At 42.3% G+C, this 23429-nt stretch overlaps 1 protein-coding gene across 2 annotated transcripts in view; it reads right to left on the bottom strand.

The window, feature by feature from the left end:
- The window catches only part of TSHZ2 (teashirt zinc finger homeobox 2), a 185099-nt gene that overhangs the window by 146520 nt on the left and 15150 nt on the right, over positions 1-23429 (bottom strand). The window contains exon 2 of one of the 2 annotated variants that reach the window (XM_073682742.1): positions 6569-6696. The exons of the other annotated variant lie outside the window; for it this stretch is intronic. The gene's annotated coding sequence lies outside the window, so the exon portion shown is untranslated. The remainder of the gene's footprint in view (positions 1-6568; positions 6697-23429) is intronic. 2 annotated transcript variants of the gene reach the window in all.

The raw sequence follows: 23429 nt of genomic DNA, 5'->3' as shown, positions 1-23429 counted from the left end.
ATAATGGCCCCACATAGGGGTAGTGGTTCTGGTGTTGAGGGCCAAATAAAATCACCCCGCAGGCCAGATTTGGCTCATGGGCGGAATTTGACATGTGTGATTTAAGGCATACCTGGGTGCGTGGCCCAAGGTTAAAGAAAGGTCTCAGAAGAAGGAATCGCATGGAATGGGGCTGTCTCCCATACGTTTCTCTTTTGTGGGAAACCAGTATATACTGGTCGGCTATAAGAACACAATTTTAGCCTCAGACCTATAGACATGCTTAGCGCATAGACCGGAAGATTTTTTGTCAAGTGGAGACCAAAAGTATAATGTGAACTCGGTCTAATTCTGCAATGCGTCCAATACCCGTGGTGTCCTTTACACAATCTGGAGAAACCGCAGATCTTATATTTTGAGGGGGTTAAACAATGCTCACCCGCCCGTCCGCCACAATAATATAATCCGACAATGCAACCGACTTGGTGTCATCTCCCAGTCATGGCTGCCCTGCTCCTCACGTCGATTTAGAAAAGGAACAGCCGAGCTTTTTATCAAGACAATGTAGGAACAAAACTTGACAATGCTACAGAGCTTAGGGGAAGCCTGGCGCATGTTTTATTCCTGCATTTAGCTCGCAGAGGCAATATCAGATAATACATTTATCTACCTGACAGCCGCTCTCCTGCAGCTGCTATTGTGCTGAGTCAAACACATTTTAACCAGAGCTGGAGGCAGCTGGTAAATATAATTTAATGTGTGTATATACTGTACATAAAGCAGCGAGAGCAGAACATACATGTGCAGAGCTCCAAATATATAGATATATATTGGGAACTGTGGGAATGACGTAGTGACCAGTTCTACATATTCGATTCGTGTCGCTCTATTATTTATACCAGTTTATAGCGCCAACATATTGTCAGAGCGACACGGACATCGAGAACTTGGGTAATGGTTGCCTACATTACGGGATATTGTCAGGAACCCATTTCCATTTGGATCGATTCATGAGATCATTAATTATGGAATGGGTTAAAGCTGTTCAAGATAAAAAAAAAAAAAATACATGCCCAAATAATAGTCTAATAAAAGTTAGTCCTGTAGCCCATCCCAGCCTTGTGCAGGTCTCCAATTTTGTCCCCTTAGACAACTCTTTGGTTTTGCCCATGGTGGAGAGGTTGGAGTGTGATTGATTGAGTGTGTGGACAGGTGCAATTAATACAGGTAATGAGTGCAGAGTAGGAAGGCTTCTTAAAGAAAAACTAAGAGGTTTGTGAGAGCCAGAATACTGGCTGGTTGGTAGATGATCAAATACTTCTTTCATGCAATAAAATGCACATTAATTATGTAAAAATCATACAATGTGATTTTCTGGTTTTTATTTTTAGATTCTGTCTCTCACAGGTGAAGTGTACCCAAGATAAAAACTACAGACATCTCCATTCTTTGTAGGTGGGAAAAAATTCAAAATTGGCAGTGTATCAAATACTTATTTTCCTCACTGTACATGGGAATTTAGCTTTCCACTGCTGATCCAGTCTTCTTGGTCAGCTGCAGTGGCGACGTCATGGCTACTGTGCACATGACCACTGCCACCAATCACTGAGCTCTGCCACTCTGCCAAGTTAGAAGGTCTGAGCGGCTGAAGTTAGTGATTGGTTGCAGAGGTAATATGCTCAGTTGTCATGACATTACCATTGCAGCCGATCAACAATGAACAGCAGGGATCAACGACAATGAGCACCATCTGCGTTTCTTGTTTTGGAAGTATACAAGCTTTTGGACACACATTTTTTAATAGTGGAAAACCTCTTTAAAAAGGGAAGAAACTCTGCTAACTTCCCAGATATATCTAATGGAAATATGAACAGGACACCTCCTCCTGGCCGTATGCGACATATTCATATTCACAATTCTAAGGATGTTGCCTTCACCTATTCAGCAAATAACTTAAGGAGAAGATCACTTGGATGTCTTCAAAGGTCAAAGAGCTGCACATTTCTGGCCAAACTGAAGTGAAACTCCATACTTTTGGTGATGATCACAATTGGCTCCTATTTCAGAAATGACCGATAGGAAACACAATATGGAACACAAATGGATCTTTTCAGCAATGTCCTTTTTGACCATACCCAACCCAACCTATTGTCACCCAAGACCAGATGTCACATAGCTCCAGGTACACAGATCTTCGTATTATTCACTACAGTCCACTTCCACTGGAATACAGTGACCCAAATAAAAAAAGGCATGACAAACCTAAACATTACGGTGCACATCAGTACAAGAGCATCTCATAACACGACAGTCTACGGAGAGAGGTGGCATCTAAAAAGCTTCATACCACATAGCAAAAAAAACAAAAAGACTTTCCAAGACGTGACAGAATTATAGTTAAATAGGTGCTCAATTTTATTATTTTTTTTATTAAATCTCCTGGTTTACATTGAGAAAATTGCTGTGAAGGTCAAATATTTTTCTAACCAGCCATATCCAAGCTGTGGTAGACAACCAACACCTTACAAGAATCTTCAGGACTGTCCTGACTCCAGACTGAACCTGCAAACTGGCGCAGCCACTCACAACCCATTAATACTCACAAAAGTAATTACTGGATTAGCCAACAAGAATTTCTCCTTTTTTTTAGCCAATTATGGTTTCTGGGAGGGAACTAACAATCAAGACGAAGCAATAGACAGAAGACTCGTTTATGTATGGTGTCCCAAAATGAACCCAAGTATCTCAGCACCACAACAAATAGAGACCTGAAATCGCAAATATATTACTAATATGGTACCTCCAACATTGGTTCAAAGGCTTTGGCTGTCGGAAAATGCTTTCATCTCTCAACAGTCGAAGAGCTACGGATTTGAGATCATTGTCCTACAATCTAGGACACCTGATGTTTTGTGTTCATTGACAATGGGGTCTCTCCTATTCTAAGAAGCAGGTAACCCATCAATCTTCAAAATAGACTGCTGCTCCCGATCTCGTAAGATTCCTTGGTGACGACCCCTGACATCACACCTCTGACTCATCTGCGCACACTCAGCTGCCTATCCGAGCGTTCTCATGTCCAAACAAAGTCACCTTTTCTGCCCGGTAAATCAGTGCCGATGCTACACATGGGGGTGACAATGTACACATTGTTCTACTGCTCACAGAACCTGCTGCGGGCGACATTACAGCTCTTAACTCCTCTGCTCGATGCCAAGCTTTGTTACAGCACAATAAGGCGTCTATAGAGGAATTTGTCTACATTCACAGGTGTGCATGACTACAACAATCCAGCTGTTGTGAAGCTGCGGACACTGCCGCGGTGTGCTGGGATTTGTAGTTTTGAAACCACCTACAAGTGAGCCGATAAGGTTAGCAGCTGTGATCAAGAATGTCTCCATATCCATGCCTTACCCACCAGGCCATGTTAAAGCCCCCAATGTATTCGAAATGGCTGACGGCCTAAGCATCGGCTATCTCGCCGCACATTTCTATACACAGAAGCGTTTACTTCCGAGCATTCCTGTGATCTCTGTGAGAGAGCCACTGCCAGAAATCTCTGGCAGCGGCTTATCTCAGGGAGAACAAAAGGATCAGCAATCCAAAACCTGGCATGATGGCTCCTTAAAGGGAATCTGTCAGCAAGTTTTTGCTGTATAATCTGAGAGCTGAGAGTAGCATGATGTAGAGACTGATCGCCTGAGTCCAGCGATGTTTCACTTACTGGGCTGCTTGGAGGAGTATCAACAAAATCAGTGTTTTTTCAGCAGGTCATCACTAGAGGACTAGGTGTCTGGTACATCCTAGTCAACTGCTTTGTATAACCCCGCCCCTGATTAGCAGCTTTTTGTTAATGAACAGTGTACACAGAAAGCTGCCAATCGATGGTGTGGGCGGGGTTATACAGGGCTCAGCATTCTAAGCACTGCAATATCTGCAGCAGAGAAAACTGTGATTGTATCAAAATGAAAGCAAAAAGCCCTGCAAGAGACACATGGCTGGAATCAAGGTCTCAGCCCCAAACATCAAACTATTCTGAGATTGCATAGCAAAATCCTTCTGACAGATTCCTTTTAACCCCCCCCCCCCCAACAATCATCTGTCTGGGCGCCTATATACATTAGAAGGTCGTCCAAACCCGTCAATATCAGTGTGTTCGGTTGACGTTAGCCTAATGAGTATTTTGGGCTGAAAGAGTATCTGTCACCAAGTTTTTGCTACCCCATCTGAGATCAGCATGATGTAGGGGCAGAAAACTTGATTTCAGTGATGCATCACTTACTGGGCTGCTTGCAGAGCTAGCAGTTCTCTGAATGCTGAGCTCTGTATAAACCTGCCCACACCACTGATGGTCAGCTTTCTGTGTACACTGTGCATAGGCAGAAAGAAGCCAGTGGTGGGGACAGAGTTGAACTACCTGTCAGCAGGCCAAGTAGCCCTCTAGTAAAACTCTCCTGCTGATAAAACAATGATTTTACAAAAACTACAAGAGGCAACAGCCTAGTTAAGTGATACAATCAGGGTCTCTGCATGTATATCATGTTGTTCTCAGATTAGGTACAAGAAACTGGTAACAGATTCCCTTTAAAAGAAGCTTTTTTTTTCATCAAAAAACCTGGCAGTCAGATGTTGGCGTTGCATTAAAAGGAAGATTTAAAAAAAAAAATACAAATGGTGGTCTTTTTTGTAAACTTTTGGTGCATTTTTTGGGCCCCTATCATTTTTTTTTGCAAATGCAGCATGTGCTAATCTAATGTGACAAAATAAGAGGGAAACCTTACATAGCCATGAAAAGGAGACCAAAAAAAAAAATCAATGTATTCTTCATAGAGTTGAGGAGGCATTTTGGAAGGAGAGGGTCTATATGGATTTGGTTACCATCACCAATAAGTTGCATAAATGGAAGCATTGCAGGAAAGACCCACCTGCCAGCTCGAGAGGTTCCTATGGTTCTGACCCAGCTAAGGAACCCTCACACCAGCACATAATCTTCTAATGGTCTAGCTTGAACTAAGACGTCACATGTTCAGTGCCGTATTCTTCACCGAAACCTCATCCTATCACCGTGCTGGTTTTGATGTGATTGAGTATGTCATTGTGAGTCTGACCTGTAACACAGCAGGTCAAGCAAAAGATACACATCAAACTTAGCACGAGTCAAAGACAATTTTCTTTTCAAAACCCTCTGAGCTACAGACGACATATCATGAAGATCAGATCATCAAATCCAATTTTTCGAGTCTCGTTGCCAGGATAATACACTGTACATGTGTTTAACCCTGGTCTTAAAGCTCAGAGATTAGGAAATGTTCTCCGTTGCCTTCTGCAATCGTTACATGTTATCTTCTGCATTTAACCAAGTGGTTCTCATTCAGAAGGATCCACTGAAAATTTTAGCTCTTACAGTTTCAGTTCTGGGGAGCTGATGAGACAGCAAAAAAATAAAAAACAAATATCTGCAGAATTGACCACCCGAACTCCTGAGGTCTATCCAGCCCTAGGAGATGCAATTGCTGGTTACCGGATTTTGGATCCTTTTGGGTTTAATGTATGAGAATTTGGTTCTGATGGTTGGTTAACTGTTAATTGGCACAATATCTATTTTCTAGCGTCAATTTGGTGTTGTGACCCCATCCTCACAAAATACAGAGGAAATAGTTAATTGTCCTATCATGAAGATATGATCTGCTTAGATGCAGGTAAGTGCCAGAGGACCACCTGCTAAATACAAGAAACGGTGGTTACCAGTCAACATAGCAATTCAACAAAGACCAAATTATACAAAGACCATCTATAAGACCAACTATTTGAGAATGACACCCCTTTTTTGTCTAGATGTACAGGCTTTAAAGAAGATCAGTCACTTTCTCAAGAAATTGTGTTCAATGCCTTATAAAAATACCTGAGTGCCTCTGATTTGGTTGCTTTTTTCCATTTTACGTTGCGCAGATATTCACATTTGTTTCTTCTGGAGCGCAGTATGTGAAATCTCTGCATGCAGTCCAAACAGGCGTTTCTTCAGAGTCTTCTCTGGGGGTGTGAGCTTTCACCCATCTCTCCCAGACGCTGCCGCATTGGCAGAAACTGTCCGGAAGGGGTAAAAGCGCACGCCCCCAGAGAAGACTCTGAAGAAATGCCAAGTTGAGCTGCAAAGCAGAGATTTCACATACTGCGCTCCAAAAGCAACAAATGTGAATATCAGCAATAGAGCAACACAGTGCAAAGCAGAAACAAGCGGCAGCATCAGGGAAGCTCAGGGATTGTTACAAGGTATTTTAACTATTTTTTTTAAGCAAGTTACAGGTCCTCTTTAGTTTCACCTTATATTATGCATACTAGTTGTCTTCTTTATGGTCACCCTCCCAGAATACAACTTTTTCAATGGAAGTTTCATTCAAAGAGGTTTCACTGTACAGTATATTGTACAGTATATTTAATAAAATATTGTCCCCAAATCCCTGATCAACTTATTTTTTCCAGCCGTATCCAATAAAATGTTTTGGGAGTTTTTTTTTTTTTTTTGGGGTGGGATGTTCAGAAATGTACAAATCACTTACAAAAACTTTTAAGGTTGCTCAAAAATAATTACCGTAATACAGCTCTTAACAGACTGATGTGACCCAAAATCCTAATGATCTAGAGCTTCAATCCATGATGGACAGCTACCTTCAGAGAATGTTCTACCATCCTGCGAATCTGACGGTCACCTCATCGTCACTGCCAAACAAAGATCATCTTCACCATCTGTCCGAGCATCAACATTTGGAACTCATGGCAACAAACAGCACAGTTAATAAGGTGACAGCTGTAAGTACTGATACAACCATATGGTTACGATCATTATAAAACGTCTACTTTCCTCTAGGAGATGACGCATAAAGAAGACTGCGGAACAGGGACTAAAGAGAAATCACTTTACAATTGAAACTTATAAGAACCCACCACAAAGTAAAAAAAGAGACCAGCGATGTATCACTTAGTTTACTGGATGCAGCAGTTGTGATAGAATCACAGTTTTCTCTGCTGCAGATCTAGCAGAGCTCAGAATGCTGAGCCTTGTATAACCCCGCCCACACCACTGATTATACAGAAAGCTGCCAAACTGTATATTTACAAAAAGCTGCTAATCAGTGCTGGGGGAGTGGCTGGACCAGGAGTCACTTAATCCTCTAGTAATAATCTCCTGCTGATAAAACACTGATTGTATTGAAACAAAAACACAGCCCAGTAAGTGACAATTCGCTGGAATCAGGCTCTCAGCCCCTATCATGGAGCTTTCAGAATACATAGCAGATTCCCCTTAAGAGTTTTTGTCTTTTAATTTTTGACTGAAGGGTTTGTCCGCTTTTGAGGGACAACTTTTTTTTTTTTAAATGCATATATTTGGGGCAAATAAATTTGCACTATTTAAATTATTTAGCATCTGGGTTACACTCTCTATTGCTGACTGTAGAATGAGCTCACTGAGTCACGTCAGTGAACTCATTCAGATTGTAACTTGAAGTCTTTTTCTGAGCTCTTCTCAGCTGATTTATGACATCAAAGTTGAATGTGCTGCGAATCAAAGAGCCTGTAAAAGCCAAAAGGTGCAACATTTTTAATGAAACCCTATGGCAAAAATAACTTTTAGCCACAAATCTATGCGTTTAAGTAAAAAAAAAAAGTCCCCAAAAGGTGATTTAATTTCTACATTTCTTTAAAATTAGCTTGTACTTCTTTATTCTTGCTGTATTGCCCTTATATCCCACCATCTTTATCAAATTTTTAATTGCCTTGTACATGAAGTCGCTGTGGGAAGACGGATAGCATCGGGGACCATGAATCAGCTAGGTGTTGTTTACCATGGGCTACTAACATTTTCATTAATCAGAATCCTTCCTAATGCCACATTTAGCAGGTGCAACCTTTCCCAGACTGCGGCAGGTGAGTCGGAGCCTCTATTAATGATGCATTATAGAAGAATCAGCAGTGAAATCCCAGCTATGAAGCAAAAAGCCAAAGAAAAGCCAAGCAAATGGTCACTCCTTACAGAGACACTCCAGGATTAGTTGAAAGGCTTGAACGGACAGGGTAAGGTAGGTAGGTAGGTAGAAAGCAAAATATACAATACAAGAATCTTTTCTGCTACAGCAATAAAACGAAAAATAATAAAAATACGAAAGTTTTTGAGCGTGATGAGCACAGAGCGTTAATTAATTGCACCATCAAGGTGTCTGTCTCCAGGGGGATGAGATCGCTCAAGGACATGTATATTCTACTTTGTTTTTATCGTTCTCCACTCCTCTCCCCAGATCTAACGTCTCGGCGGGGCTGTCACTGCGCTGGAGTTGCCATCGCATCTGTTCTAACATTAGAAGGGTTTGTCCGAGGTTGGGCACCTGGGGACTGAAACAGACAGTGGAGTCAGAGCGTAGACTCTGCGAGGCAGCCGCCGAATTATACGGAGCCCGAACACAACCATCAAACAAGATTATTGAAACGTTCTCCAACGTCTGGAGAGATGGAGATCATATCTGTGCCGCGCTACGGTCACCTCTGCAGCTCAAGGGGTCCTGGGACCTCTAAACAATAAGTATCCCGGAGCCCTGGTAAAACAACTTAGGTATTTTTTGGTACTTTTGTCAAAATCAACTCAAGAACTTATGTGAAATTAAAAAGTCGTTTGCTCATTTTGATACTTAGTAAGCATGATACAATAATGTAGATTGGGCAAACAAAAAAAAATGTATTATATGAACCCACCCTATTAGGACCGTAAAAATCTGGGCAAGTGCTATCCGTCGTTTTGATGGATAGCACTCGTGCCCATGTCAATCTATGTGGCTGTGCATATGTCCAATTTTTTTTTCTTGACCTGAGTTGGTTCAAAGAAAAAAAAAAAGATATATCGCAGCATGCACGAGTTGCATCTGATTATCGGATTGTACTCGGCCATTCTTGTCCAAAATTAGAGCGCACTCGGATGACATCAGAATGCAGTCCAATTTTCATGAATAGACTGAATGGAGAAATTTTAGTTTTTTTCTATTTGTCCAAGAAACACTCTGATCACACACTCTGATCACACCAATTTTCTTGGATGAGAGAAAAATGGTCATGTGACCCTAGCCGAATGCTTAAAGCAAACTACTGCAAAATCGGTATGTACCCTGCCCTATGACCACCTGACAAGGTCATTGGTGTATTTTTTGGATGCCATATTTGTACATTTCTTAACAGTCAGGGGACCAATCGACATTCTGAGTACAATGAGATGACGCAGACGCCACCGATAGTTTTTTTTATTTTCCAAGTGTCTATGACCTAAACAGGTTTGTATCTCTTTAAAACCTCCCCTGTCCATTACAGAGTTCATGTATGATTCATCAGCCGCAACGTGTCAGATGTATGGGAGACAGAGGGGCGAGTGGGGATATTATCCCTGATGTATCCCAGATGGACATTAAGACAAATATTTCTCTCTTTACTGCAAGATCCGTCCCGCCCATGTACCAAACGCTCATCGTTTAAGAGACAGATCCTGCAATAATGATTTATGCTCGGAGCAAGTTACTTCTAATCCTAAACACAGTCACGTATCTTTTCATGGGCTCCAAATCCGTCAGCACGCAACAAGTCCCTAATCTGCCCCTTCGGAGGAGGATCGTCACAGCTCGCACTCTGATATGACGCTTGTTACATCACAGGAACCTAAATTCAGGTTACCTAAAAGGTGATAGGAAAGAGAAAAGATCCACTCTGCTGCATTTACTGCATGGGGAACTTCCTTTAATCCAGCATTAATGAGACATGATATTTTTTCTGATAATCCAGAACCTAACTAAGAGGCCAGCGATCCAACAGCATAATGTATAGAAAATTCACTGTTAAGGCCATGTTCACACTGCCGTCATATGCTTCGTCTATAGTCCTGAAGGATGTGGCAGGTGGAGTCCAGAGGGCGATGCCCTAGTGGCGCGAGTCCAGCGGGCGGTGCCCTAGTGGCGCGAGTCCAGCGGGCGGTGCCCTAGTGGCGCGAGTCCAGCGGGCGGTGCCCTAGTGGCGCGAGTCCAGTGGGCGGTGCCCTAGTGGCGCGAGTCCAGCAGGCGGAGCCCTAGTGGCGCGAGTCCAGCGGGCGGTGCCCTAGTGGCGCGAGTCCAGCGGGCGGTGCCCTAGTGGCGCGAGTCCAGCGGGCGGTGCCCTAGTGGCGCGAGTCCAGTGGGCGGTGCCCTAGTGGCGCGAGTCCAGCGGGCGGTGCCCTAGTGGCGCGAGTCCAGCGGGCGGTGCCCTAGTGGCGCGAGTCCAGCGGGCGGTGCCCTAGTGGCGCGAGTCCAGTGGGCGGTGCCCTAGTGGCGCGAGTCCAGCAGGCGGAGCCCTAGTGGCGCTAGTCCAGCGGGCGGAGCCCTAGTGGCGCGAGTCCAGCGGGCGGTGCCCTAGTGGCGCGAGTCCAGCGGGCGGTGCCCTAGTGGCGCGAGTCCAGCGGGCGGAGCCCTAGTGGCGCGAGTCCAGCGGGCGGCGCCCTAGTGGCGCGGGTCCAGTGGGCGGCGCCCTAGTGGCGCGGGTCCAGTGGGCGGTGCCCTAGTGACGCGGGTCCAGCGGGCGGTGCCCTAGTGGCGCGAGTCCTGCTGGCGGTGCCCTAGTGGCGCGAGTCCAGCTGGCGGTGCCCTAGTGGCGCGAGTCCTGCTGGCGGTGCCCTAGTTTCGCGAGTCCAGCTGGCGGTGCCCTAGTTTCGCGAGTCCAGCTGGCGGTGCCCCAGTTTCGCGAGTGCAGCTGGCGGTGCCCTAGTGGCGCGAGTCCAGCGGGCGGGCCCTAGTGGCGCGAGTCCAGCGGGCGGCGCCCTAGTGGTGCGAGTCCAGAGGGCGGTGCCCTAGTGGCGCGAGTCCAGCAGGCGGGCCCTAGTGGCGAGAGTCCAGCGGGCCCTAGTGGCGAGAGTCCAGCGGGCCCTAGTGGCGAGAGTCCAGCGGGCCCTAGTGGCGCGAGTCCAGCGGGCCGTGCCCTAGTGGCGCGAGTCCAGCGGGCGGGCCCTAGTGGCACGAGTACAGCGCATTGCATGCATAATTACATAGGGAAGGCTGTTAATCACTGAGTAGAACCGCCCAATGGACTCATGAATACAAACTTCAGGGTGTTTAATGAATAAAATACAAATTACTTTTCCAACAAAAAGGTATACCCGATCAGCTTCTCCTGCTCTATTACATCCAGCTGCAGATCAGATGCCATTCTCAGCATGCCAGGTTCCTTTTAAGCATAGGGCCACATTAGGCAGATACTTGGCCATGATCAGCAACTCCAGCTTAGCTGCACTGTGTACTGGAGCCAGAGGTAGTCTGAAAACAACTTCCTTTCTCATCAGAAATTCAGGCTTCAGATCTATTCCTCCCACATTCTTTACACTAAAGCTCTGCTTCCTTAGGAGACACAAAAACCCACCCTTCTGTCTCCTTCGAGGCTCCAGCTACTGCTCGCTATCCCTCATGCTTTATACTCCTGCTCTGCTGTTCTTGTTAGTTGTTATTTATAAGCATAAGCTCAGCAGGTCACTTACACAGAAGAGAAGGTTGTAAACTCCAAGTAAATCACCAGTAATAAAAACATAATTCTCAGGAAACTGCAGGACAGAAATGGAGGAGAGGAGTCTGAAATGGAACATGTCAGTTGCATCAACCGTCATAAACCATCTATATGGGCATGCAGGCTATAGAAAATTGATTAAAATAATACCTTGACATCTACGATCCAATGTCTTATTCCAGGGCTATTAAGATCTCTGGGCGGGACATAGATCTCCCTGAGAATCGGCCTCTAGAGCTTATATGAAATGAAAGGACGTGTTACCAGTGTGAGACATGTAATGACTGACAGTCTGCTCTCCTGATCTACATGTCTCACACTGGTAACACCCCCTATCATTTAATATAAGCTCTGGAGGCAGATTGTCAGGGAGATCTATGTCCGGCCCATAGATCTTAACATATTAAGAAAAACATGGATTTCCCTGAAATAAAACAACAAATCACAAATTTCAAGGTATAATTTTATTCAGTTTCCTATGACCTACATGCCCATAGAGATGGCTTAGGAAGGTTGATCCTACTGACAGATTCCCTTTAAATAGCAGATCTACTGATTTATAAGCGCAGGGCTAAAATTCAAGAACATCTTTTACTCTTACATGAAAACTGTGTGAAATCTAGATGCAAAAAGTTCCACTTGTTCCCTTTTTTCTCAGTCGGTACAGTACAGGGGTCATGTAATGAATATGGCCGCCCCGGCACATGCTCGCTCATATGGCAGCGTCTTCAGCTAGCGCTGCATCTTCCTGTCTGGAGGTTCTGTCTGAGCTCATGTAACATCTGTCTCCTTGTTCTGCGTCCCAGTGTGTTTCTGCAAACAAGATGTACATCGCCACAAGCTCTCCAGACGCAGCCATAAATATGCAGCAACATAAGGATCAGATCCTGGTGTCCAAAATCACGCAGATCTAGGTGTATCCAACCTGAGACTATGCAGATGGAGAGCCAGTAGTCCAGGGCACAGCTGGAGGGATAGTAATGTACGGTGTATGCTCTTTAGACTGAAAAGAGGTGTCCAAGATTATAGACATGTGGGCAGCACAGTGGCTCAGTGGTTAGCACTGCAGCCTTGCAACAATGGTGACCTGGGCTCAAATCAAATCAAATTGTGAGCCCCAATGGGGACAGTGATGATGATGTGTATACAGCACTGTGGAATATGATGGCGCTATATAAGCAAGCATAATAAATAAACAGAAATTAATAGACAAAAGGTTATTCCGGATAATCGTGCTGAGTATAACAGGCTGCCGATTACCTGACGTACGAGCAAAATGTTCATTCATTGTGTGAAATGATCTTTTAGGCTGCACAAATCATCATTCTCGGCAGCACATAGTCTTGTGTAAACAGGACATAAGCTGTAATTGTTCTCGGCAGCACAAGTGGCGCACTTAACGACCTATTACCCAGATGTTCGGTAAGCATGGGAGATGTGGTCAGCCAGTCTAAAGAGGATATTAAAAGGCCACCAATGGGCAAATATGTAGCCGTCGGGCAGTCGTTTAGTGCCGCAAGACGGCCACTGGAAACCCAGCTGAAATAGTCTACAGTAGGTGGAGACAGAAAACCACCGGATCAGGTTCGATCACAAGTCCCAGCATATGTGTAACCATGAGCTCCCCACACACAGAGGCTCCGTGCAGCGCTTCATGCACGGTCACACCCTGCCCAGGAACATCAATGAGCAGTTTAAATGGGGATTTGGAAATTGCTTATAATAAATAAAAAACTCATTAAAGTAGATGAGAAAATGATTAAAGCAGGTGGTGATTTTCACACTGTGTTCATGTTCATCACCCGGCACTCCCTTTATAATGGCATCTATTAAACTAAACTCTCACAGTGCGACTCGCAGTGACCCCACAGGCAAAGCGCTCATTACTTTATTGTGGCAAATTGAAGTCTCCAGAAAGTGGATCAATATTTATGTAGTAGATCCCGCATAGGAAACTGGGGCCGAGCAGATCACTCATGTAATATATTTATGATTCCACATGGAGCTGTCAAAGGTCCGTGTACACTAATCGCCAATCACCTACTTGTTTAACTCTATGCGCATAGACTGTCATTGTTCTCGGCAGCACAAGTCCTGTTTACACAAGACGATGTGCAGTCAAGAATGGCAAAAGATCATTTCACTCAATAAACAAACGTTTTGCTCATTCATCAGGTATTCCATAGCCTGTTTACACTGTAAGATTATCGGGAACAACCATTCATAACAACGTCTGTTTCTGACCATTGTAAATGCACCTTTAGTTCCTATTATTTTGTTCTTTATTATATGGCTAGTGGTCGTTTCATAGACTTTTCACACCGAACAACTGCTGTTCAGATCGCACTGATCCGTAATAGAGCGTTCAGTGTACATAGGTTTCCATTTTTCTCGACAGCACAGGTACTGTTTACACAAGATGATGCGCTTCCGAGAATGATGATTTTTGTACAGCACAAAAGATCAATTCACCCGACGAACGAGCTTTGTACGATTGGCAAGCTGTTTACACCGTACGATTAGCGTGAAACGAGCGTTCCTAGTAATGCTCATTCATGATAATTGGGCAGTGTAAATGCAGCTTTAGGCCAGTTTCACCAGTTAGATTTTTTCTCATATGTGTGGGAAGTTTTTATAGTGTGCTGGACACATTTTTGGTCCATGTGTCAGATTACAAAATCCTTGTTGCATCCGTTTTTCTCGTATGAAAGAAAAGAAAAATTTTAGCTTCTCGAACCCTTTAAAGTCAGAAAAATACACAGATGAGATCCATGTGTCGTGCTTTTTATTTTTTTGCTGAGCCATTCATTTGCATTGGCAAGTTTGAGCCAAAGGTTTTTTTGTGGACCAAAAAATGCAGAAAATAAAAAAGGACATGTGAAAGGCACATTGATTGTTATTGATCCGTGATCTGTCTGCAAAAATAACACGTATCCCAAAAAAAATTATGTTAGAAATTGGCCTGGTCATTGCAGCAATTATTCTTTCGGCATCTCAAAAACTCCAGATAGGAGTCTGATATCCATCTAATTGACAGCGGGGTACAAACCCTTATACTTCAACCGTACTAATCAATGAATTATCGTAAGGTCAAACCTATTGTCCTTGGTGGGATTAACGATTATGCATCTGCATGATACCACAAGACTGGAAAGAAGGACATAGGTCCGATTCATCAAGACTAGCGATGTTCCTGCTAGTCTGGATGAAGGGGTGTATTGGAGTCAGACGCTCATGTAAAGTGGCGTGCTCCTCCGTGTGCGGCACCACAGATCTTACTCCAGTCCAGAACTGCAGTAAGATATCTGGAGTAAGTAATGCCAAACTGGCGAAGCTGGGCGAAATTGAAGTGAGAACGCCAAAAGTAGCAATATTTTTGCCCACTTCTGGTCTGCGCAACAAATTCTGCAGCTCTTCAAAGAAATTAATCGCTGGGTCCATAGTGTCTAAATTTTTGCTACTGAACTGGCACCCAACTTTTTTGGAGTACCTTTTTTTAGAGATCTTTATTGATCTTCTTATTGCCTGGGTAGGTGGCTCCTGGTGGTCAAACTGGCTTATAACATATACAGTCATTTATTCTTCTGGATCCAGACTTGGACATCTTGATGTTGAGATCAAATCCCCCTTCTTTCCACACTCCCGAGTCCGCCATGAGGCACACAATAAAAGGGCGACACAAGTAATGGGGGCCACTATATACAATGGCAAGTCTCGGGAAACCCCGTAGACACCACCACAGAGAGTATCTATTACTAGTGTTGTCATAAGCTGCTGGTTGGAGTATACCGCCTGCAGTGCACACAAGGTACACAGTATTAATATCTAGGACGCGTGCCAGACATACTCAGGGTGTGGTCCCAGACAGACAGTTGGCTTGCCCTACCTCACCCAAGGAGTTACACAAGTTACCTCTAGTTCATTAAAATATTACAAGACGCTATTAATGATCCAATCCGGATAAATCAGGGCAAGAAGGCAGCCATGTATAGACCATACATGAACCTGGATTTCCGCAACGTCCACTCTTCACATCCAGATACACCAGCGCACAACGGCCTCATACAACCAGAAATTCTTGGCAGCTCGTCTGAATCCTGCAATTATTGTCAGTTCTGTTTGCTCTACAAACTTATTACATTGTAGCAAAGCTGAATGTTTTGCCAGAGTTCAAAAGCCGGGTGATGTGCAGCTTTGTGCTCCCCATGTGATATATGGACATGGACTGTGCACAAGAATTCAGCATAATGTAAATCCTCCTGGAGCAGGGGAGGGAGGAGAGCCATTATTATATGACACATATGTAGATCAAACTGCAACAATGCAGCAATAAAAAAGCGGTAATACATGGGAAGCGACCCCAGATACTTTATAGCCAGGTCTCGGATAGCGCCCACCTATTCCAAAGAGCATATAAAGGGACATTATAGAAACAATCCTATATTACTGATAATGGATAATCAAGTAGTCTGGAGCCGAGCAATTTTCTCCATTGCAGATACTGTACTGTTGACATATATATATGCTGTATATAAACATGTACATTTACACTGGGGGTAGGGGCGGAAGATTTATTATTATGGTCCAGAATTTCGAAAGTATAAAACTAAACCAGGCAGAAAATTCACTAAATCCATTACAGTGTGATCATTTTTGTCGACATGGTAGACAATTTTTCCTATTTTTTTACGCCTCCTACTGATTGGCTTGTTTTACATCAATTTTTTGCATCAAAATAATAGTGCATGCCATTACAACCCAGTCTTAAGCCTCTCACCTAGACAAATCAGATCTCATACTTTGCACCATGGCTGTGGCGTCAGTAAGCCAAACCTCCGACTCCTCAATTTCCATGACACTGACTCCCTCATACATGGCTCATGTTTAAGTGATAAATTTACTGTAGCACAGATTCATCTCAGCTAAAAGTCTAGACCCTTAGATCAGGAATAGGACAGACATTTATTGGACATTTCATAACTTTCCCAAATTCTTATGAAAAAATATTCCCCACAAACTGCATTGAACTACTGTACCCAACTTATTATATATTTTAGGAGTCGAAGTCGGGCCATTTTATACCAACTCCACCAAAATGGACACCGACTCCGACTCCACAGCCCTGCAAATTGAAATTCTGGTTTGGCTTTTATCCTAAGTCATATTGCAAGACTCGTTAAAGGGTCGATATTGATTTTTAGGATTGCTACTTTCAATAGGTGGCGCTAGGGTTCTAGTCCTCTTCCTCTCTGAAGATGTAATTTGCATATTTAAATTTCCCAGAGGAGCATACATGGCCTATAAGTCTCCTCACTTTTACACGCCAGGCCTAGCATGTCACTCTCCACAAGGAGAAACGTTACCCCTTAGATCACATTAATACAACTTACGCCCAGTCCTTTTCAAAACTGTCTAGAGAGACGTAAAATGTGACTAAGGCCGGCTGTAGACAAGCGTAGAAAAAAATCATCTTTTTATCCAGATAACTCGGGATGATTTTCAACTACCGTAATTTTCATCAGATTTTCATCCGTGTGTCACTTTTTTATGTCCACGTGTGATCAGTTCTTATACAGCTACATAAAAACAAAATCTACACAATCAAATCCATTTTCCTACGTTAATAAAAGAAATGTATCTGTAAAATATCAAATGCCACCAGGATAATTTGTGTGAGATCCATTTTTTTTTTTTTGTGCACCCATAGATTGGACGGCCAAGTCTCATCCAAAAGAGAGGAAGAAATAAAGATAGAAAAAGAGAAAATGAAAAAAAGAAAAAAGAAAAGTGCATGTAGAGGTGTTTTCGCACCGGCAGTCGGACGGAAAGCAAAATTGTTCATCTGAATAGCACTATTGAATAATATGGGTCACTGTGCTGTCCGATCAAAAATTGGACAGCCCATGTCCGATTTATTCGCTTCTCTGCATGAAGCCTAAAACATACAATAAATTTGGTCTTTGACTTTTTTTGTTTCTTGAGATGATACAATAAAAAAGTACAATAAACATAACTAGCTGTGCAGCAAAAATGAAAAAAAAAAAAAATAATAATAATAATATATATATATAGTGCATGTTATTTTTTTTCCCATTTTTTTCAAATTGTGTATATATATATATATATATATATATATATATATATATATATATATATAAAATATATATACACATATATATATATATATATATATATATATATATATACAATTTGAAAAAAAATGGGAAAAAAAATAACATTCAAGACATTAGACTTTTCTATCACATTTCAGTACATTTGTATCTTCATACGGTTTCCAAATGTAACATTTTCCCAATCACAGGCTACTTTGTATAGGACATCTTGGGGAGCCGCACCCGATCGCAATGACTTCAGAGCTCTGATTTCATGCTATATACGTCTTGGCTGTTTTTTTGTCTTTTATTTTTTTCCCCTTTCGGCAGCCAAATTTTGACAAAATACACTTTCCTGTTAAATAGGCCTTCAGGGAGAGGGGGATTCTCAGCCAAAATACTCCTTGTAATTTTCTCTGTCTCTGGAGCACAGTAAAAATATTTGCCAGTAGGTAACAAGCACTCAGGAAAAAATATAATACGCCATTCTTTTTCATTAAAACTACTTCTATTTAGAAAAATAGAAACAGATTTTTTTCCCCCTGCAAACTATTAAATTTAGCTGCACACAAATTACCATTGTAGGGAGAGCAAAGGTAATTAAGTGACATTTCACATTTCCTGTCGAGCCCTTAACCCCTTCACTGCGTGCCTCACGGTTTGTACCCCTCTGTACTGATATCCGAAAAGCACAACGGGGCAACTTCCGTCAGTTGTCGGAGATTATATATATATATATATATACACACACACACACTTATTATACATGTAACATCTAGTTTAAAATTAAAATGCAAAAGGGGACAGACATCAGAATTGTAATCTCCTCTCCCTGCACTTTAAGCATTGAGCGCTGAAACTTCCTTTACTGCTCTGTTTACAATGGAAGCCAAGGAACACCAAAATTTCAACCCCTCAGATAAGGCCATACCGGCCCCCTTGCTAGACAAGTTAGGAGAGGGTCCGTGTTTTGCTACTATTCGCATTCATTCACTCATTTATAACCCTTTAAAAGGAGTTATCCGGAATTTATCAATATTGATATCAAATTCATAGGATTAGGTCATCAATATCAGATTAATGGTGCTCCGACACCCAGCACCCCCACTAACTCAGATCCTATTAAATTTAATGTGAGCAGAGCTGAAGTACCTGTGAGAAGCTGCCCACTTACTAAAGACTATGATACTTTTCCAGCAATGACCACCATTTTCGTCAATATTATTATTGTGTGTTACTAGTGATTTACTTGTTATGTTTTTTAGAGTTCTGCTTACTTGTCAGTATGTAAGATTCACTAGTAAAATGTCCAGCATTCCACTAATCTCATCTTTATCTCAGGAGTCCATTGTTTCAACAGCCAATAATCTCATTAGGTGAGTGTAGATTGAGTCACAGTGGAGCCGTCACCACAGGGGGTCTTACAGGCAGTCTCAGATGAAGGCTTCTAGAATATTCTTCATTGTTTTAGTGAACAGTGAATGTTTAAGGGGGAGGGTATGATCACTTCTGACCTGGGAGGGGACTGATCCCAGTGGACGAAAGTGGAGACATGTTTTAGAGAGTTGTGTGGAAGGATTGAAGGAAGAGGATGGAGACCGTGGACTCGGAAGGATGGATAAACATGTTACCATTATGGATTATGTTGTTTGGATTTAAACTTTCTTAAAAGGACTGCTGCTACTGGATACCTGTGCTTTCATCGTTTTATCTGCCGTCTAGAGGATCATGGACTGTGGCTACAGACTATACTGGCTGGAGATACGAAATCTGTGGGCCAACCAAAAGTTGGGAGACCGTGAGTATGGCCTTATACAAAGCCAGTGGAAATTCTGAGCCTATATTGGGAACTTAAGGACTGAGAGAACTGTATTTTGGCCATTTACCTGGAATTGCTTTATTACCATGGCTGTGATCAATAAAATATTGTTGCATCGCTAACCTGCCTAGGTGATTACTTACAACCCACAACCTCAGATCTTTACAGTACCGAAGAGCATACACAACAAAGTAAACCAGGTTTTGCTATTCTGGCGTTGTCACGAGGGTTGCACACAGTGGTGCTAGGTATCGGACACCCACTGATTGGATATTGACCACCTAATATGAGGATAGGCCATCAAAATCAAAGTCCTGTAAAACCCCTTTAAGAAAGAAAGTCTTAAGTCACTCTATATGACTGCTGGATCGTGACAGTGTGCAATGCACATAATCACAATTCCCCTATATGCCCCCTGTACAGCTAGTCACGTGACCATATGTATGCAATATACTCTCAATAGAAGAGGATAAAAGCCGGGTGAGACTAGTGAGCACCAGTTTGCAAATCAAGTACATGAAATCATGACTGTCAATTCACACGGCGCATATAGGGGAATCCTGATAGTATGCTCATTGCACAGTGGCAAGATTAATCACTAGAGTGACTGCACACTTTGTCTATTAGATTACAGAACTCCTTTAAAGATCCATTTTTTCAGCATTTTCCTCAAAATACAAAATTAATCATTAACCTATATGTACCCCTAAATGCTACAATAAAAAAAAACACAGGTAGTAACAAAAAAAAAAAAAGGCTCCATACAACTACGGTGACCTAAAAGTTAGGACATATTCACATGCAGCAGATTTGCTGCACAGAATTCTAAGAGAGATATTTCAAAGAAACCCAATCAAATGTTTGGAACAAATTTTCACAAAACTGCTATGAGTAAATATTTTATTACAATATGGCCACCTAATAAGTATAACCCAAAGTAACCCAACATTAATGGTCAACAATCCAGGATATTTGAGAATACATACACATGAAGAGTTGAAGAGTTAACTAGTGCTACTTATAACCTTTCATTGTCACATTATCTCCTTGTGAACAAAAGGTCGGCAAAAATAAAATCCACCCACAGTGCCAATTGTGCAGATACGGTAATTGCTCCACACAATAAATAGTGGCTGCCCTTATTGGTGAAGCTCATTCCACCTGCCTGTGAATTTTGAACAGTGGTGAAGAGGATGTTATTACCAGCTATGGCTTGTTGGCGGTCACTAAACATAACTGGGTTTCTAATCACCCAGGATGTGAAATTCCAGTAACCTATATAATATAGCAATAGACACTGACATATACTAATAAATATTCTCCCTTCTGTGATCCCAAATCTTGTAAATATTACAGACACATGGTTTACAAAAGCAGCACAGGAACCGCAGCAGAGCGGCACCATGCCCTTATGCAGCATGATACATTTTACGAGCTGTTTCGTCATTTTATAAGCTTTGGTTGTGAAATCTTTTAATTGATGATAAGTGTATGTTTGTGTAAGGAAACAAAAGCAGTTTCATGTGATTATAAGACATACAATTATTTTATCATGGTACAGCGATGGGCACCACACCGATGCCACCTTCAAAGATAATGTCTAACAGGCGAAAAAATGAGGTCTGACAGAGGAGCAAGCAGTATTTTGTGTTATTAAATTCTGTCTGACTTCATTAAACTAATTACTTGTCTGCAGTTTTAACATTCTGAATTAGTGCCTATATGACCACCTCACATCTCCACCTTGATACCACACATGACGCATGGATGACGAGTGATCCAACCATACCAATTGGGACCTGTCTTTTTACTGACAGCTGACTCATGCAATGGTCTATGGGCATTCTAAATTAAGAATAACTAGACCGTGATACTGTAAATAACTATTGCCACACTGATGCCCATCTCTCAGGTATAAAGCAGACTGTTCTCAAATTATTTCTAGTGACTGGCAAACTTTGTATGCCTTTCTTAAAGCTACCATGGTTTTATCTCTACGCAACATTCGTCATTCAAGATTAGAAAGATTTATTTATAGTAATTTTCTAGAGACTCGAGAAAAAGTCAACGTGGCTGCCAAATTCACACAGCCTAAATATGAGAGTACCACCGTATCTCCCAAAAAAAAACAAAAAACAGAATATGGTCTATCTTTTTCTTGGTCAACCCCTTGTGGTTTTAGTTACAAAAGTTTTGAAAATTTGTTATCGAAACTAAAGTCACCAACAAGATTATATTGGACAATATGGCAAGGATTTATGCGATATTGGATTTATAAACACATTATGTATCATCAACATTAGTGGAATAAAGTCAGATTACTGGGCAGTTTACCGCTGTTGTTCGAAGCTTGGTTGTTTGATAAGTGGGAGGTGTAGTCCACATAACATTTAATATAATCTTCTGCATAAGCTGTAGGATTGACATTGTCTTAAGATTGATCCCACACCTTTCAGCACTGATTAGTCCAGAGCTTGACGATAATGGTGACTGGTCAAGACTAGTTACAATGAAGAGCAACCCAACGGCAAACACGTGGATAACAGGCTTCAATACAGTTCTCCAACAGACATGTCTACTGTTCTTGATCACCGTCATTATTAAGCTAGATGCTCAAGTAAAAAGGATAAACTTGGCCAAAATTATCCTTAGTCTTTGGAAAACAGTCTAAAGCCGACCATACACATTAGATGGCTGTTGGCCAAACGGTCATTCAACCTCAGCCGACTCTCCCATACACAGGAACACTTGTTTGGCCAAGAGCTCCCATTTTCTTTACAAGAAAGCCGCTGGCTGCTACGTCGGCTGGCGGCTCATCTCTGGGAGAACAGTCCGAAATTGGACATATGTGATCAGCTTCTCCCCTGACTATCAGTCATCTGGCACCTCCATACAAGTTAGACTGCTGGCCGAACAGGTCAATATCAGCAGGTTCCACAGCAATTAGTCTAATGTGTATGGTGGCCTTTACTTGGCTCTTTCTGATCCTACACCTCTTGTATCCATCCCTTATAGATTGTAAGTTCCTATGGTCAGGACTACTACTTATTCACCACTCTAGTTTTTCTCTGTTTTCTATTTAATTTATATTCAGGTGTATGAAGCACCCACTGCATACATAACATGTACTATTTTTATACTTATATAGCGCCATTAATCCAACGCGCTTCACATACATAATCTCTCTCCCCATTGGGGCTCACAATATAAATTTCCAACAGTAGGTCCTTGAAGTGTGGGAGGAAACCGGAGAACCCGGAGGAAACCTAAATCCCATGCAAACACGGGGAGAACATACAAACTCCTTGCAGAGGTTGTCATGGGTTGCATTTGACCCCAGAAGAACCCTAGTGCTGTAAAGCAACAGTGCTAACCACTGAGCCAACAAGCTGTTCATACAATAGAACACACTGTCACGGTACACAATTCCCTGGCCCGCCACTGTGAAGAACACAGTTCCAACGTTCCTGACAAAACCCACCAGTTCCACCATTCCTTATCCACATAGATCCCTAATCATCATCGTTGAGCCTGATATCATAAAAGGACGAGATCACTATTCAGAAATACTAACCATCCATTATATGTATCACCAACAATGACCATACTATATGTATGACTAATATCCACTATTCTGCATATATCACCACTACTATATGTAAGGCTAAGTTCACATGCGCAGTAATGATCCGTTAGAACGGATTCAGCAACAATCCGTTGACAAAAAAAGTTGTGTAGACACAACTTTTTTTTTTTATCCGCCTAAAAAAAAATTATTTCAACTTGATCTGTTTTTTTAACATGAAAGTCTATGGAAAACGAATCCCTTAGACAGCCATTCATTTTCCAGCCATTTGAAAAGGATCCTTTTTTTTGCTTACATATTTAACATATACTCCTGGACACGTGAACTTTCAAATAATCATCTATTTGAAACTGATCCAGTAAGTAAAAACCGGATCCTT

Source organism: Phyllobates terribilis, unplaced genomic scaffold (genome assembly GCF_046119375.1).
Source record: "Phyllobates terribilis strain yellow unplaced genomic scaffold, ASM4611937v1 Scaffold_5__5_contigs__length_657084704, whole genome shotgun sequence".
NCBI classification, from domain to species: domain Eukaryota; kingdom Metazoa; phylum Chordata; class Amphibia; order Anura; family Dendrobatidae; genus Phyllobates; species Phyllobates terribilis.
Note: the sequence above shows the minus strand (reverse complement) of the source record. Positions and strands in the feature narration are given on the sequence as shown.